This window comes from Carcharodon carcharias, chromosome 16, assembly GCF_017639515.1.
Source record: "Carcharodon carcharias isolate sCarCar2 chromosome 16, sCarCar2.pri, whole genome shotgun sequence".
NCBI classification, from domain to species: domain Eukaryota; kingdom Metazoa; phylum Chordata; class Chondrichthyes; order Lamniformes; family Lamnidae; genus Carcharodon; species Carcharodon carcharias.
In genome coordinates this window covers 107254759-107273359 of record NC_054482.1, presented here as the reverse complement: position 1 = coordinate 107273359, position 18601 = coordinate 107254759, and the positions used below count along the sequence as shown (strand labels likewise).

The following is an 18601-nucleotide window of genomic DNA, read 5'->3' as shown; positions in this document are numbered from 1 at the left end:
CTCCCAGCCAGAGCCTGCTCAGGTCCCCCTGGCCAGAGAACGACCACCTCCAAGTCTGCCTCCAATGCCGCTGCCAGCAAGAGGTGGGCACCAAGGCGTAGCACTCGCAAGCGTACGTTTAAGGCACCACGAGCACAGGATAGGGTTTTAATGGGTGACATTCTTTCATTTCATCAGTGTTATGTGTTGTTTTTGTGTGACCGTAGCAACCACATTATGTTTTGTTCCTTTTTTGCAATCTGGTAAAGGTATAAATCTAGATTTTGTTTCAATGCCCTGAGTGTCCTTCGTGTTTTCCAATAGGTGCAGCCTCATCAGTGCCTTATGATAGACGGCAGTGGCAGTAAACTTTATTACAGAGGTTGTGAGGCGACATTGGGATCATGACATAGCCTCCTCAGAAACGTGTGGTAAGGAGGTGGTGCCCTTGGCATCAGATCGAAGCCATGCCTTGGCAGCCTAGCTGAAGGCGCATTGGATCAAGGCCTCCCTGCTGTACCTGTCCACCTGAAGGTTCCTCAAGTCCACCTCCATGTCTGTTTTTTTAAATTCATTTATGGGATGTGGGCATCGCTGGCTGGGCCAGCATTTATTGCCCATCCCTAGCTGCCCTTGAGAAGGTGGTGGTGAGCTGCCTTCTTGAACTGCTGAAGTCCATGTGGTGTAGGTACACCCACAGTGCTGTTAGGAAGAGAGTTCCAGGATTTTGACGCAGTGACAGTGAAGGAACGGTGATATATTTCCAAGTCAGGATGGTGAGTGACTTGGAGGGGAACTTCCAGGTGGTGGTGTTCCCATCTATCTATTGCCTTTGTCCTTCCAGATCGTAGTGGTCGTGGGTTGGAAGGTGCTGTTGAAGGAGCCTTGATGAATTCCTGCAGAACGTCTTGTATATGGTACATACTGCTGTTACTGTGCACCAGTGGTGGAGGGAGTTAATGTTTGTGGATGTGGTGCCAATCAAGCAGGCTGCTTTGTCCTGGACAGAGTGTTGTGGGAGCTGCACTCATCCAGGCAAGTGGGGAGTATTCCATCACATTCCTGACTTGTGCCTTGACGGTGGACAGGCTTTGGGGAGGTAAGTTACTCATCACACGATTCCTGCTTCTGACCTGCCTTGTAGCCACAGTATTTATATGGCTATTCCAGTTCAGTTTCTGGTCAATGGTAACTCCCAGGTTCTTGATAGTGGGGAATTCAGTGATGGTGATGCCATTGAAGATCAAGGAGTGATGGTTGGATTCTCTCTTTTTGAAGATGGTCATTACCTGACACTTGTGTAGCGCAAATGATACTTGCCACTTGTAAGATGCTGCCTTGGTGTAAAGGGCAGTCACTCTCACCTCACCTCAGGAGTTCAGCTCTTTTGTCCATGTTCGAACCAAGGTTGTAATGAGGTCAGGAGCTGAGAGCCCCTGGGGGAACCCAAAATGGGCGTCAGTGAGCAGGTTATTGCTAAGCAAGTTCCACTTGATAGCACTGTTGAAGACCCCTTCCATTACTTTACTGATGATTGAGAGCAGACTGATGGGACGGTAATTGGCTGGGTTGGATTTGTCCTTCTTTTTGTGTACAGGACATATCTGGGCAATTTTCCACATAGCCGGGTAGATGTTAATGTTGTTGCTGTACTGGAACAGCTTGGCTAGAGACGTGGCAAGTTCTGGAGCACAAGTCTTCAGTACTATTGCCGGAATATTGTCAGGGCCCATAGCCTTTGCAGTATCCAATGCCTCCAAACTTTTCTTGATATCACATGGAGCGAATTGAATTGGCTGAAGGCTGGCATCTCTAATCCTGGGGGACCTCCGGGGGAGGCCAAGATGGATCATCCATTTCTCACTCCTGGCTGAAGATTGTTGCGAATACTTCAGCTTTATCTTTTGCACTGATGTGCTGGGCACCCCCATCATTAAGGATGGGGATATTTGTGGATCCTCCTCCCCCAGTGACTTGTTTAATTGTTCACCACCATTCACGACTGGGTGTGGCAGGACTGCAGAGATTAGATCTGATCCATTGGTTGTGGGATCGCTTAGCTCTGTCTATCACTTGCTGCTTATGCTGTTTGGGACGCAAGTAATCTGTGTTATAACTTCACCAGGTTCACACCTCAGTTTTAGGTATGCCTGGTGCTGCTCCTGGTATGCTCTCCTACACTCTTCATTTAACTAGGCTTGATGGTAATGATAGAGTTGGGAATATGCCGGGCCATGAGGTTACAGATTGTGTTTGAGTACAATTCTGCTGCTGCCGATGGCCCACAGCACCTCATGGATGCCCAGTCTTGAGTTGCTAGATATGCTGAAATCTATCCCATTTAGCACAGTGGTAGTGCCACATAACACGTGGAGGGTATCCTCAATGTGAAGACGGGACTTCGTCTTCACAAAGACTGTGCGGTGGTCACTCCTACCGATACTGTCATGGACAGATGTATCTGTGGCAAGCAGGTTGGTGAGGATGAGAACAAGTATATTTTTCCCTCTTGTTGGTTCCCTCACCACCTGCTGCAGACCCAGTCCAGCAGCTATGTCCTTTAGGACTTCAACTGTACTGGTGGTACCGATCCACTCTTGGTGATGGACATTGAAGTCCCCCACCCAGAGTACATTCTGCACCGTTGCCACCCTCAATGCTTCCTCCGTGATGTTCAACATGGAGGAAGCACTGATTCATCTGCTGAGGGAGGGCAGTACATGGTAATCAGAAGGAGGTTTCCTTGCCCATTTTTGACCTGATGCCATGAGATTTCATAGTGTCCAGAGTCAATGTTGAGGACTCCAAGGGCAAGTCCTTCCCAACTGTAAACCATTGTGCCGCCACCACTGCTGTGTCTGTCCTGCCAGTGAGACAGGAAATACCCAGGGATGGTGATGGCGGTGTCTGGGTCATTTTCTGTAAGGTGTGATTCTGTGAGGATGACTATGTCTGGCTGTTGCTTGGCTAGTCTGTGAGACAGCTCCCCCAATTTTGGCACTAGCCCCCAATGTTAGTAAGGAGGGCTTTGCAGGGTTGACAGTGCTGAGATTGCCATTGCCTATGTTGATGCTGGGTGGTCAGTTTTTTTGACTTTGTAGTGGTTTGATACAACTGAATGGCTTGCTAGGCCATCTAAGATTGCTGTGGATCTGGAATCACATGTAGGTTAGACCAGGTAAGGATAACAGATTTTCTTCCCTAAAGGGCATTAGTGAACCAGATGGCTTTTTACAACAATGGTTCCATGAACTTTTAATTCCAGGTTTTTATTGAATTCAAATTTCACCATCTGCCACAGTGGGGTTCAAACCCGGGTCCCCAGAGCATTACCCTAGGTCTCTGGATTACTACTCCAGTGACAATACCACTATGCCTTCATTTCCCCTCACCCTATGTCTGCCTGGGCTCCTCATCAGGTTCATCAGTAGAGTCTTCCTCTGAGGCCTGTGGAGCTTCCTCGCTATCCTTATCCTCCACTCCAGGGAATACAGGCCCAGTCTCCTCAATCTCTCCTAAGACAATCCCACCATCCCAGGGATCAATCTGGTGAACTTCTTTTGTACATCCTCTATGGCAAGTATATCCCTCCTTAGATAAGGAGATCAAAACCATACACAGTACTCACCAAGGCTCTATACATTTGCAGCAAGACATCATTACTCCTGTACTGAAATCCCCTCAAAATGAAGGCCAACATACCACTTACCTTCTTAATTGCTTGCTGCACCTGCATGCTAATTCATGAACAAGGACACCCAGGTCTCTTTGGACACCCGCACTTCCCAACCTCTCACCATTTAAGAAATATTCTGCCTTTCTGTTTTTTTCTACCAAAGTGAATAACCTCACACTTATTCACATTATATTCCACCTTCCAAGTTCTATCCCATTCACTTAGCCTGTTCAAGTCATCCTTGCATTCTCTTCATAACTTATGTTGCCACCCAGTTTGGTGTCATCAGCAAATTTGGAAATATTAAAATTGGTCCCCCATATCCAAATCATTTATACAGATTGTGAACAGCTGTGGACCAAGCACTGATCCTTGCGGTACCCGACTAGTAACAGCCTCTCTGCTTTCTGTTTGTTAACCAATTCTTAATCCATACTAGCATATTTTCCCCAATCCCATGCACTCCAGTTTTATTTACTAACTTCTTCATCAAAAGCCTTTTGAAAATCCAAATACACCACATCCACTGGTTCTCCTTTATCAATGCTACAAGTAACTTCCTGAATAAACTCCAACAAGTTTGTCAACCATGATTTCCCTTTCATAAATCCATGTTGACTCTGTCCAATCTTACCATTATTTTCTAAATGTCCAGTTAGCACATCCTTTATAATAGATTCTAACATTTTCCCAACTACTGATGTCTTATTAACAGGTCCGTAGTTCTTCATTCTCCCTCTTCCTCCCTTCATAAATAGTGGGGTTACATTGGCTGCTTTCCAGTCCCCAGGAACCTTTCCAGAACCTATAGAGTTTTGAAAGATAACCAGCAAAGCATCCACTGTCTCTCTAGCCAACTCCTTCAAAACTGGGATGAAGCTCATCTGTTGTTAACCTCTAATCCAAATAACTTTTCAAGTACTACCTCTTTATTAATGCTAATTTCTTTTAGTTCCTCAGTTTCACAATTCCCTTCATCACCTAGAATTTCTGGGAGATTTTCTGTAACTTCTTCTCTGAAAGCAGATGCAAAATAACTATTTAGTTTCTCTGGCATATATATAATATATATATATTTCAGAGCAATGGTGAGCTGACACCAGTTTCAAAGGGTGCAACAGTTTTATTTACAAGAGTTTTAAAATATCTCTGCAATCACAAAATGCTGACAGTTCATCTCCTTGGTCTATCAATGGTGTCTGCTAACTTTAGTCCTGAGTCAATACACAGACTTAACCAATCAAGCACCGTGATCAGTCACCAGGGGCACATAATCAAACACAAAACAATTGAGCAATACACTGAGATTCACCTGTGAAGCCCCTTCCTCTCACATACCTGGGGATCTGCCTCCATTAAGTTGGGGGTGGTGGGGGTGAGGGGGAGGGGGGATAGTAGTGCGCCGCTCAAAAAAATGTCAACTTTGTCCAAAATTAGTATTTAATTAAAAACAGAAAATGCTGGCAATACTCAGCAGGTCTGGCAGCATTGCTGGAGAGAAACAGAGTTGACATTCAGAAATTCAGAAGGAGAGTCATATTCGACTCAGAACGTTAATACTGTTTCCACTGTATTTTGCTTTTGTTTCAGTGCTTAGTTGCCCTTTTAAGAGCCTTAATTGCCTACAGCCATTACTGCCGTCTGGGTAACCACAGCTGTTGGGACACTGTCTCCGGAAAAAGTGCTTTGGAGGTAGGAAGGCAACCGGCGGGTTCCAGTTTACCACGCTCTCCTGTCTCCCAAACTGTCTCCAAGAGACTGGGAGGATTCGTACCTATATCTCAGCTACAAACTGGATAAAGAAGACAACACAAAAAGAGCCCATTTTGCCCACAGACCTGCTGTATGGACTCACTAAATACACCCATTTTATGGCCCCTGCATCCCGCTGGAGCCAATGGAATTTTGAACGGCCTTCCGCATTTCCCAACCCTGCCCCCACCATAAAATCCCTGCCCAGTGATTGTAGGAACAAGCTGATTTTTAATTATTCTCAAACTGATCACCAGCATAATAGCTACATTAAATAAATCAGAGACGTGAAATAACTGCACATGAAGACGACAAGTGTTGCTTACTGGAAAAAATTAACTCCCCTTTATTTTTTTACTACTTATTGTACTCAACTACGGATTATTTGGGCCAATTTATGCTCAATTATTCAAACAGCTAGCAGAAGCAGAAGAGAAACCAATATCTTCCTTTTATTTAGCTTAATGACCGTGGTTGTTTCAATCTAGGCTCTTGTGACATATTTAACTAGACAGTTTAATAACCAGCCTCCAGCGCTGAAATACGGCAGCTAAATTATAGCCTGCCGCTACCAGCCAATGTACTCAGATGAGAACGTTTCCAGATTAGATGCTCCTTTCTGATGAGGTTTAGTTGTGTATCGCAGGCAATAGTTTGTGTGAGGTCAACTGTTAGGAAGAGATTGAGATTGTATGGCTTTTGTTTTTTCTTCAGATTTTGGGTACATTTAAGTCTTTGAAACAGAGTGAGGTTGGCCAAGTGCGATATGATGGGCTGAAAATGTAGTTGTAACTGGCATGCATCCATTCACATTTGTCCTCTTGTGTAATCCAATCCTTTCGCTCAGAGCACTGGAGCTGATGATGGATAGGCCGGTAATCCTATCTAAAAGTGCAGAGTTTCCAAAGCGAGAAATGTCTGTAGCATCAACACTTTTGGCACACGCAATGTTCACAGAGATCTGGATTTTCTCTTCAGCCTCCTGTGAAGGCGTTGCATTCCTTGGCGGGCTGGGCACTCTGAGTGGCAACAAGCCTCCCAGTAACCAGACTTCCCGGTATCAGGGTGCTCTCCTGGAACAGACACGATCGCCTAGCTAAGGGGCGAATTGACCCGAGTTTTCAATCTGGCTTCTTGCCTCTCCCGGAGGATTTCATGGATTCCTTTGGGGTGGAAAGTGTATTTGTATCTGTAGGGCAGGTGGTGGCAAAGTGGTATTGTCACTAGACTAGTATTCCAGAGACCCTGGGGATTTGGGTACAAATCCCACCATGGTCGATGGTGAAATTTGAATTCAATAAAAATCTGATGACCATGAAAACATTGTGGTAAAAACTCAACTGGTTCTTTAATGCCTCTTTAGGCAATATTTCCTACATATGTACAAATAATGACACATTTTACTATTCATTTATTGTTCTAATGTTCCTCAATTAACCCTTAGGGTTAAGGATCTGCCATCCTTACCTGGTCTGGCCTACATGTGACTCCAGATCCACAGCATTGTGGTTGACTCTTAAATGCCCTTTGAGCTAGGGCAATGAGGGATCAGCAATAAATTCTGGCCTAGGTAGCGACGCCCACATCCTAACAAATTTTTAAAAATGCAAGGCAGGACTGTTACGTTGGACAAGCTGTGTGGACCGGTGGGCCTTTTGTATTATCGTTGGGAGCACTGTCACCTCTGAGTCAAAAGGCTGTGCATTGAAGTTCGAATCCAGAGACTTGTGCACAAGAGCTAGGCCGATTCACCATTTCTGATGGAGGTGCCAAACCAAGGCCCCATCTGCTCTCTCAGCTGCTTGATTAATCCCATGCCAGCATGTAGAAGAAGAGCAGGGGAGTTCACCCCTGGTCTCCTGGCCAAAATTTATCCCTCAACCAACACCTTAGACAGGTTATCTGGTCATTTACTTCATCGGTGTTTGTGGGAGCTTTGCACAAACTGGGCCTTTTTTTTTACAATTTATTCTTTCATGGGGTTTGTGGGCTTCGCTGCTTAGGCCAGGATTTGTTGCCCATCCCTAATTGCCCTTGAGAAGGTGGTGGTGAGCCGCCTTCTTGAACCGCTGCAGCCCACGTGGTGTAGACACACCCACAGTGCTGCACCTGTTTCCAACATTACAAAAGTGACTACACTTCACAAGTCCTAAATGGGGATGACCTGAGAAAGCTTTTTTTATTTATTCTTTCACAGGATGTGGGTGTCGCTGGCAAGGCCAGGATATTTGTTGCCCATCCCTAACTGCCACAACTGAGTGGCTTGCTAGGCCATTACCGAGGCAGTTAAGAATCAACCACATTGCTGTGAGTCTGGAGTCACATGTAGGCCAGATTGGGTAAGGATGGCAGATTTCCTTTCCTAAAGGGCATTAGTGAACCAGATGGGTTTTTACGACAAAAAAAATTCAAATTTATTAATTGAATTTCACCAACTACTGTGGTGAGATTTGAACCCGTGTTCCTAGATTGTTAGCCTGGGCCTCTGTGTTAGCAGTACAGTGACATTACCGCTATAGCACTGCTGACCCATTGCAAAAGGTACCCTATAGTGCAAGCTCTTTCATCCTTTCTGATGCCAAAAAATTAGTTTTGGAATTAGTCTTAACTTAACCCCCCCACTCTTCCTTGTGAAGGAAATGTCCAGCCTCTGCTTGTTGCCTTCCCACATCAGTACAACGTGGGGGAGATGGTGGTTGGAGACGGTAATGTCACTGGTAATCCTGAGACCCCAGGCTAACGCTCTGGGGATTGGGTTCAAATCTCACCACAGTAACTGGTGGAATTTAAATTCAATTAATAAATCTGGAATTAAAAGCTGGTCTCTAATGTTGATCATGAAGCTATCAACAATTGTCATTAAAAACCCATCTGGTTCACTAATGCCCTTTAGGGTTAAGGAAATCGTCCATCCTTACCTGGTCTGGCCTACATGTGACTCCAGAACCCAAAGTAATGTGGTTGACTTTAACTGTCCTCAAGCCGCTCAGTTCAAGGGGCAATTAGGGCTGGGCAACAAATGCTGGTCTTGCCAGCGACGCCCACATCCCATGAAAAAATAAAGGAAAAATAAAACTACAAAGTGACGATACACCATGGGTGGATTTTCAGCTTGGTGTGTGGGCGTATGCCCAACACTTCCAAGCGTGAAATAGCACGCGATGATGTCAGGAGAGCATCCCGATGTCATCATGCACTTGTGTGATATTTCGGCCGGCAGTGTGGCCGCCAATAATTAAGAGGCTTATTAAGCCCATTAGTTAATTTGAATTATTCCCTGACCATCCAACTTTGTGGTTAGTGGGTGGGCGAATAGGCCAAACGGGCCTTTGCACTTTTTGTGAAACCTCATCCATGGGCGGGATGAGGTTTCGATGAAAAAAGAACTTTTAAAACTCATTTCTAACATGTCCCTTGCTCATGTGACTGTCACATGAGGGGACATGTTTTCCTTATCTTTCAATCCTTTATTTGTAATGTTAAAAATCTTCAGCTCCCTGAGACAGCGCTGTGCCTTCAGGGAGCTTTCACTGAGCACACCCCCCGCACCTGTGCACACTTCAGCGCTCACCCTCCTCCCGACCCCTTCACACCGGCAGCGCTGAGACTCTGAGGGCGCCAATTAACGGCCAGCCAGCGTGAAATTGAGGCCAGGGCCAATCGCGGGCTGCAGTCGGTTCCGTGGCCACTCCTGGGTCTACCTGCCACACCCGCCGACGAGGTAAAAATCCTGCCCCACATGGAGAACAATATTTATGCAGCCATCTTACTCCATTCGAAAGTGTAGCAGAATGGAAGTCAAACAGCACACGCTTATGGCTTGGTTGGCAGCACTGCTGTCCAAGGTTCCTGTCCCACTGCATAGGGCCGGAGCTCATCATCTTGACTGATACTTCACTGCAGCATTGGATGAAGTGTCTCTTGGATGAGATGTTAAACTGAAGTCCCTGATAGCCTCATTGTTCAAGTGAGTGTTAAAGAGACAGTTATATTATTTATAATGGGCCAACATTGTTTCCTCAACCATAATACAGACTAACTAGTCATTCACCTCTTTGCTGTTTAGGGAACCTTGCTGTGCACAAATTGAGTGCTGTGCTTCCTTGAATGACAACAGTGACTGAACTTCAGCAGCAATTCATCATACATAATGAAGCATGAGAAACAGCCATGTAAATGTAACCTTTATTTATTCTACAGCGCAACTGATCAGAATTCCAGTGTCACCCTTAAAAGTTATTTCCTTCTATTATTTCATGGGATGTGAACGTCGCTGACTGGGCCAGCATTTGTTGCGAATCCCTAATTGGTCTTGAGAAGGTGATGGTGAGCCAACTTCTTGAACTGCTGCTGTCCATGTGGTGTAGATACACCCACAGTGCTGTTAGGGAGGGAAAACGCAATTGACAACAGAAACCAAAAACAAAAAATGCTGGAAAAACTCAGCAGGCCTGACAGCATCTGTGGAGAGAGAAACAGAGTTAACGTTTCGAGTCCATATGAGGAAGACGCTGTCAGACCTGCTGAGTTTTTCCAGCATTTTTTGTTTTTGTTTCAGATTTCCAGCATCCGCAGTATTTTGCCTTTATGACAACAGAAAACAATGGCCTGAATTTTGAGGTCAGTGGTGAAGTGATGGTGCTCACCAGTGACTTTGAAAAAGCTGCCCACTAAGGTCTAGCAATCTTTATGGCATGGATTTACCCTTTCTTGGTGTTATTGTAGAAGTAGGTTAATAGTGGAGTTTGGATAGTTTCTGTGTGTGTGTGTGTGTGTGTGTGTGTGTGTGTGTGTGTGTGTGTGTGTGTGTGTGTGTGTGTGTGTTTGGAATGTAATTGAATCGGAGACAGCTGGTCTGGAGGCTTTAACTTATCAAAAGAAGCTGGGTTTGAAATGCTAAATGCGTAAACATGGCTGACGTTTTGGAATGTGAGGTGAGGAGAATTTGCATTTTTAGATAAATCAGGGTAGTTTGAATTTCAAAGAGATGGTAGGATGTTTACACCTAGCCAGAGAAGTTAGGCCAAGCAGTGTGTTTATTTTTCCCAAAGGCTACTTATAGTATTAGCACCATGAATAGATTTAGATTATGAGAAAGGTAAAGTTCCAAAGACATATGGGAACAATGGGATTTGCATTAAAAGGGAAAAACATGTATAAAGGGAAATGAGGCTATGTATCAGAGAAGGCACTGTAAGATCGAACACAAGTGTAAGAAGCCTCCTGTAGTTGAATATTAAGCTGCTGTGTACAGAAACCAAAGCTGAGCAAAGCCACTTTGAATTCTACTGTCCAGGGTGTTGTGTTTGACTTGTCTGGATCTGTTTAAATCTATTTTTTACTGTTGCCTTAATGGGGTGTAACTAGAAGCCAGATTAATTAGCGGTTTTAGGAGTTATTATAGTAATAATTTGTAGACCTATATATGTGCTTGAAATCTTTTCTTTCATTAGTAAACAATTAATTTAGTTTTGTTAAAAACATCTCAAGAGTCTTGGTGGACTTATAACTACTGAATTCAGGGCAAGCATCTTGAAATAAAATGCAAATTGTGACCAAGTGATCAAGTTTCCCTCGTGGATTTGATCCCCCGGCACATATCATTTGCGGCGTCATAACACTTTAAGGAAGTATTCCAAAAATCTCTGAAACCTTTTTCATCATAATGGAGAAATCTGACATTCTACAAACGTAAAATTAGCTGATCAATGCCAAAGAAGTTGTTCAACAGTAATTACGTTTCAGTACATGTTAAAAATCCAGTTACACCTTATTCAAATGGCATTGCTTTTCAAGGCTTTTTACTAGGTGAGATTGTGTAAATAAAGGACGCTCATGTTCATGTACAAGTTTTCCACTTGTAAGGAACACATAGCGCACCCTGTGAAGGAGCAGAGAATGTTAAGCATTCATGTCCTATGTCATGAAGCTATTAATGTATATAATATTTTGGAAAATACTTTTCTTTTAAAATAGAGGGTTAGTCTGCTGGTATGTCTTAATTAGATTAAAGTCAGCTAGTCTGGATGCAGCGTACGGACTCGAAACGTTAACTGTGTTCCTCTCCACAGATGCTGCCAGACCTGCTGAGTTTTTTTTTATTTTAGTCTGGATGCTTTGATGTACTAGTTTGAGATGTAAACAGAGAGGTAGAGTGCATTTGCATTTTTTGAATAGAGCATTCAAGAAGTGGAGTGAAAACTTGACACCTTTCTAGCAGATACCAAGCAATATGCTTATATTATGAATAAAGTTGATAATATGAAAGGGGTTTCATTGTTAAAAGGTGAATTTCAAAGAAGTTGTTGATACAATGAGAATTTGAATTCAATCAGTGGTGGTAGGTATAACTTCAGTAGTTTTCGAGTGTGCAGACAGAGGCAATGTAAGATCAAAAGTCAGCTGCAAGCCTCCAACTGGCTCCACAGTGAAAAGAACCTCAGTTTGAATTTGTAAGGTGAAAATGCTTTGCCTGGTGTCTGGTTAAGTCTATGGGTTGCTGTTACCTCAATGAAAATTAGTTTGGGAATTTGTTAAAAGGTATGATAGTAGTAATTTGTAGCCATGTGTATATATATTTTAACCTGTGTAAATTAATAAAATGTTTCATTTAGTTTATTATAAAACCTCGAGAACTGGTGGACTGATTCCTGAATTTACAGTCACATCTCAAACATAACACTTAAAATCATAGGTTATGACAGTTGTTTAAAGTTTCCCTCTGGGATTTTTAAATAGCTCAGCTTTATGTTGTTGTTCAGATGAGATGTTAAACTGAGTCCCCAATTGCCCCTGCAGATGGATGTAAAAGTTCCCATGCCACTCTGTTAAACAGCAAGAGAGTTCTCCCTAGAGTCCTTACCAACACTTATTCCTCAACTAACACCCCTCAAAACAAATTGTCTGGTCATTATACCATTGCCATTTGTGGGAGCGCGCAGTGCACAAATTGGCTGCCACATTTTCTACATTTCAACATTGATCGTACTATATAAAAATGTCTACAACTTGCAGTGCGCTGGGACAAACCAAGATCATTAAAGGCACTATATGAATGCAAGACTTTTTTCTCTTTTTCTACAACCTGAGTACTGAAAACAACTTCACTCATCTCAGTACCAGACTACGCCACAGTCCCAGTTGCCAGATAATGTAAAACTATCAATACTCTAAGCTTGCTTTGACTTGAGTCTTATGTTCACTCCATTTTGACTCAAACTCCCATATGTTGCATTCCCTGGTCATCTACTCTAAATATATTTTATTTTGGACTAGCTTTTTAAAAAAAATCTTTTACAGTATATGGGCATCGCTGGCTAGGCCAGCATTTGTTACCTATTCCTAATTGCCCTTGAGAAGGTGGTGATGAGCCACCTCCCTCTACTACTGCAGTCCATGTGGTATAGGAAAATCAACAGCGCTATTTGGAAGGGAATTCCAGGATTTTGACCCAGCAACAATAAAGGAACGGCAATGTAGCTCCAAGTCAGGGTGCTGTGTATCTTGGAGGGGAACTTGCAGGTGGTGGTGTTCCCATGCATCTGCTGCCCTTGTCCTTCGAGGTGGTAGAGGTCATGGGTTTGGAGGGTGATGTCGAAGGACCTCGGTGAGTTGCTGCAGTCCATTTTGTAGATGGTGCACACTGCTGCCACTGTGCATTGGTGGTGGAGGGAGTGAATGTTGAAGGTGGTGGATGGATGCCAATCAAGCAGATTGCTTTGTCCTCGTTGGTGTTGAGTGTTGTAGAAGTTGCACTGACCAGGCAAGTGGAGAGTATTCCATCATGCTGCTATTCTAAAAGTGACTCCAGCAACATCGCAGATTGTTAGTGTGTGCTTTTTGTTCACTGTTCTATCTTACAGCGGAAGGGCTGTACTTAAAATAACACCTTCACCAATCGGCTAGAAGCTGAACTGAATCATCCAAAGCAACACCACAGCTGTAAGAGCAGAACAGATGCTAGGTAGAATCACAGAATCATAGGAAGAGGCCATTCATCCCATCATGTCTATACTGGGTCTTAGGTAGAGGTACCCGATTAATCCCGCTCCCTGCTCTGTCCCCATTGCCTTGCAACTCTTTCCTCCCCTGTGATAAACAGGGCTGTTTGCTTGAATCATGCTCCAGCTACTGGACTCAGTGTGCAGCTACTCCATCACCAGCGCATTGTGGTTGCAATATATTCTACCTCTTAGATTCTCAATCACACATTTTACAAAAGATAAGTTGATCACCCTTGAGGATGCCAATACCCATGATGTACAAATTCCCAGTCAGTCTGTTCCACTCTTTCACAATTATTTGTCTTAAATAATTGAATCTAAACTGTGCCCCAGTTATAAACTGTTTATATCAGATACAAAACAACCAAGGAAACAGAGAATTACACAGAATTTCACAGCACAGAAAAAGGCCATTCAGCCCAAAAGTCCAATACTGGTCTTTATGCACCACATGTGTCTCCTCCTACTTTACTTCATCTCACTCTATAACCATTTCCTTCTATTCCTTTCTTCCTCATATACGTGGACTATTTGTGTCAAGAACTCCCGGTAGAGAGTACGCCAGCCACTTGCTGTTGCGTCATCAGAGCAAGAAATCAAAACTGTCCTTGAGGTGTAATCCTAAACATTATCTTCACCTTTATATTCTCGTTACTGGCTGCCAGTTCATTGGTTAGTTGCAAGCTAAACCTTGTTGTGCTTCACTCTGTTTCCTTTGGGGTTTTCTGTTTCTGTTGGATTGTTGCTCATACCCTGACTCATACCAAGTTCAGTTCACCTATCATCACTATGCTCACTGACCCACACAGGCTCCCAGTCTGGCAAACACATTGTGTTTAAGATTCTTCCATTCAAATCCTTTCATGGTCTTTCCCCTTCCCCAGCCTCCTCCAAGGACTCTGCATTCCTCCAGTTGTGGCTTCTTGTCCATCCCCCCACTCCACTGTACACCATTGGTGGCTTTGCCTTCTGGCATCTTGGTATAAAGCTCTAGAATTCCCTCCCTAAACCTTTACACTTCTTTCTCCTCCTTATGACCTCACTCTTTGACCAAGTTTTTGGCTAACTGTCCTAATGTCCTCTTCTTTGGTTCTGTGCTGATTTTATTTTCACCTGATTATTTTAAGGGGAGGTGGTGGCACACAGATAATGCCACTGGACTAGTAATCCAGAGACCCAGGCTAATGCTCTCGGGACAGGGGTTCAATTTAGAATCAGAATTTAGACTCAATTAACAAATCTGGAATATAAAGTAGTCTCTAGTAACAGTTACCGTGGAACTATTATCAACTGTAGTAAAAACCGATCTGGTTCACGTCCTTTAGGGTTAAGGGAAATCTTCCATCCTTACCTGGTCTGGCCTACATGTGACTCCAGACCCACAGCAATGTAGTTGACTCTTAACTGCCCTCTGAAATGGTGGGCAAGCCACTCAGTTCAAGGGCAATTAGGGTTGGGCAACAAATGATGGCCTTGCCAGCAACACCCACATCCCATGAAAGAGTAGGTAAAAAATTATCCTCGTGAAGCACCGTCTAGGCAACTATATAAATAAAAGTTGTTGGTCCTACTTGAGAAATCCAAACAGAAATGGAGAAGCTGAATCTTCGCCTAATTTAAAATCAAAAGCCGACACCGACAAAATGCTGAACGCAAAATATTCCACGGCACCATTTCAAAGACCCAGGGCAGTCAACCTGGTGTCCCAGTCAATAGTAATCCCTCAACAAACAGAAATAAAACATTATCTGGTCGTTATCACATCACTGTTTGTGGGAGCTTGCTGTGCACATATTGGCTGCTGTGTTTTCCCACATTGCTTATTCTGTTTCTGCTTTAGTCATGTCAGCGTTACAGACTAATATCAGTATTCCACCAACATCAATATGGGTAGAGTTAGATCAACCAGGCATGACCTGCTGAAATGGTAGCCCTGATAATGAAAACTATAACATGGAAATAGTCTAAAGATGGGTCTTGAAGGTTTTGAATCATGAGGCTGTGACTATTTCCTCTGGCAGCTTGTTCCATTGTGGTTTTGTCCTTGGGAAGAAAGATTCTTGATTCACTGTCTTGGAAACAAATGGTCTTTATAGTTTGTGTGGATCGGCTACCTCATGTTTTGTCATTGCCGGAGGGCACCAGGCACTTGTTTCTGTCAATTCCCATCAGCCCATTCCATATTTTATGGAACATGGTCCATCTATTTTCTCCCCCCTTTGCTGTAGTGATTCCCATTCCAAATCAAGGATGTGACACTGGTCTATTTCCCATACGGATTCGTGCAGAATCTTTGGATCACTTCAGTCTTATTTATATCTCTCACCGTATGAAGATCCCACCCACAACTAGGATACTCCAGGATCGGACGAACAAATGTTTGGTAAGCAATAACCCTGATATTTTTGTTGCAATAGCAAAGAGTCCACGATAGAAATGCAAGAACCCTGTTTACTTTGAATGTTACCTGCTGAATGTGGTAGCTCCACTGAATGCTGTTTTTAAGATGAATTCCCAGGCATGGTTGTATGCAACAGTGGCTGTTCTTCAAAAAGTGCTTTGAGACAGCTTGACGGGATGAAAGGTGCTATATAAATGTAAGTTCCTTCTTTTACCCAAAGCACTAGTATTCGCTAAATAGTAGTAGTCTCTTGTAGCCCTGAAGGTTAAAGTGGTAAACTAGACCAATTAGTATGATAAGCTGTCTCACTGTGTATTACAGTAATGGACCATTTTCACTTCATCCAGCTTCTATGATATACATGTCTGCATATGATGATATCCATAAACCTTCTAATGCCTCGACTTGTCACATGTCTGTAATTAAGTTGTCGTGAGCAGTCCTTCATCACTAATAATGTGTCAGATGTCCTTTCCCTGGATTTCATTGGCCGATAACAGCACTCTAGGTAATTTGCAAGTATTTAGTGGCTGTGAACATTTGCTTCAAACTGTCAGTCACAGTCATTGCAAGAATGAGAGAGACTATCATTAATTAATTCCATGCATCAAGCAGTGACATTTCAAAAATTTACATTTTGATTTCGTAATGCTGAATTCTGACACAAATGACTGGAATTGCTCTAAATGAATCATTAGTGCTCTAAACTGTATTACTGATTTCTTTTAGCTTTGAAGTCATAGTAACTATAAAACTTAAATGATAACATCAATCAGTATAATGAATGATACTTCCCTTACGTTGCTGGTGATTAAAGTACCCTGTAGGCTCCGCTGACAATGTCATTCAGAGATGGATGTTGGAAGTGCTAGTGTCATGTTTCCACTGAGCAACGTGCTTTCACATTCATGTCAATGCAGGTTGACACGTGGCATGGCTCTGTATCCAGGGAGAGGGGGGCCTGGAACCCACAGTGAACCAGATGGAATCGATACCCCGATGGTAACGCAATTTAAGTTTGCGAAGAGGTGACGTAGAAACTCCATAACTGCGGAAAAGTTGCGCAGGGTGTTGATTACAGAGTGGTGTCTCTTAAAGAAGTCTTCGTAGTCTTCAGTGGGTTAACTGTAAGTCTTTATTAACAAGTAGAACTATTTGCACATGTACAGCGAAGAGTACGGGTTAGCAGCTATCTCCATGTTTAGGCCTTCACACATCTCTGCTCAACACCGCACTGACCTCTGGGTCCAGGTCATGTCCCTTCTTACATCACTGTGTGGGTGGTACTGACCTAAGTCCCACATTTACTCTGTATGTGCCAGATCTTTTTGGCAACATTAAAGGACTTAAATTTGTATCCCAACTTTCATCATTTCAAGATGTCCCAAAGCATTTTACAGCCAAAAAAAGTACAATTTGAAGTGCACCCACTGTTGTAATTTTGTAGCAGCCAGTTTCTGCACAGTGAGCTCCCACAAACAGCAATATGATAATGACCACGTCATCTATTTCAGTGATTTTCTCGAGGCATAAATATTGGCCAAGGCACTTGGAAAGAAATCTCCTTCAAAATAATGAGATGGGATCTTTTATGTCCACTTGAGAGGGTAGATCGAGCTTCACTTTGATGTCTTAACTGAGAGACAGCACCTCCGACAGTGCAGCACTCCCTCAGTACTACACGGTATCTGCTGGAGTTTGCATTGAAATCTCTGGTGTTGAACACATGACTTCCTGACACAGAGGAGAGTGGGTTACTATTCAGCCACGTCTGATACCTGAATTTAGGCTGAACTTATTTTGAATCTAACATTTTATAAACACCTTCACACCTGACTCAGTTTAACCTTGTCCTTATAGCCCTTATTAGTCCTAATTTCCAACAGTTACTACACTTCAAAAGTACCCCATTGGCAGCACAGCACTTTGGAATGTCCTGAAGTCATCAAGGATGTGTTTGTAAATCAAAAACTGAAATAGAAATACCTGGAAAAACTCAGCAGGTCTGGCAGCATCAGCGGAGAAGAGCACAGTTGATGTTTTGAGTCTTCATGACCCTTCATGAGGACTCAAAATGTCAACTGTACTCTCCTCCACCAATGCTGCCAGACCTGTTGAGTTTTTCCAGGTATTTCTGTTTCTGTTTTTGTTTTGGATTTCCAGCATCCGCAGTTCTTTGCTTTTATCTCTGCGTTTGTAAATGATCGTTTGTGGCATAATTGCATCATCAGTTCATTTTTCTTCCCCTTCAAAACAAATGGTCTAGAAAGATTGAAATCTGTTTCCAACCAATCTTAAGACAAAATAAACTGCTTGAACATTGACAAAAAAGTTATCCAGATGGTAAAGAATATCAAAGGCCTTCATCCTATTCCTAATGGGTAACAGCCAGGAAAGATTAAAAACCTGTCTAACCGGGCCTTGAATACATTCAGGACTGCGTCTGTTACCAACGCCGTGCTAGATGCTGCACTTCGCATGTGCATGCACAGTTTCAGCGATTTACTGTGTTACGTCACTGTGAGTGACAGAGGAGGCAGTGGCCAGGATCAAAGATGGCGCTGCTCATTTGAACATGGCCATCTTTTTTAATTCCTAATTCAAGCGGATTGGCTGGAGTGCCCATCCCCTGGACATTACTGGATTCTTGCACATGTGCAGACTGCTATCGGCGGCCATCTTGCGTTGGTCACAGCCTTGAATATATTCGATGATCCAGCCTCCACTGCTTTCTGGGGGAGGGAATTCAAAACACTAACGACCGTCTGAGAGAAGAAATTCCTCCTCATC

The 18601-nt window shown here is 43.3% G+C and overlaps 1 protein-coding gene across 1 annotated transcript in view; it reads right to left on the bottom strand.

The window, feature by feature from the left end:
* The window catches only part of st6galnac3 (ST6 (alpha-N-acetyl-neuraminyl-2,3-beta-galactosyl-1,3)-N-acetylgalactosaminide alpha-2,6-sialyltransferase 3), a 248920-nt gene that overhangs the window by 145707 nt on the left and 84612 nt on the right, over nt 1-18601 (bottom strand). The gene's annotated exons all lie outside the window — the stretch shown is intronic.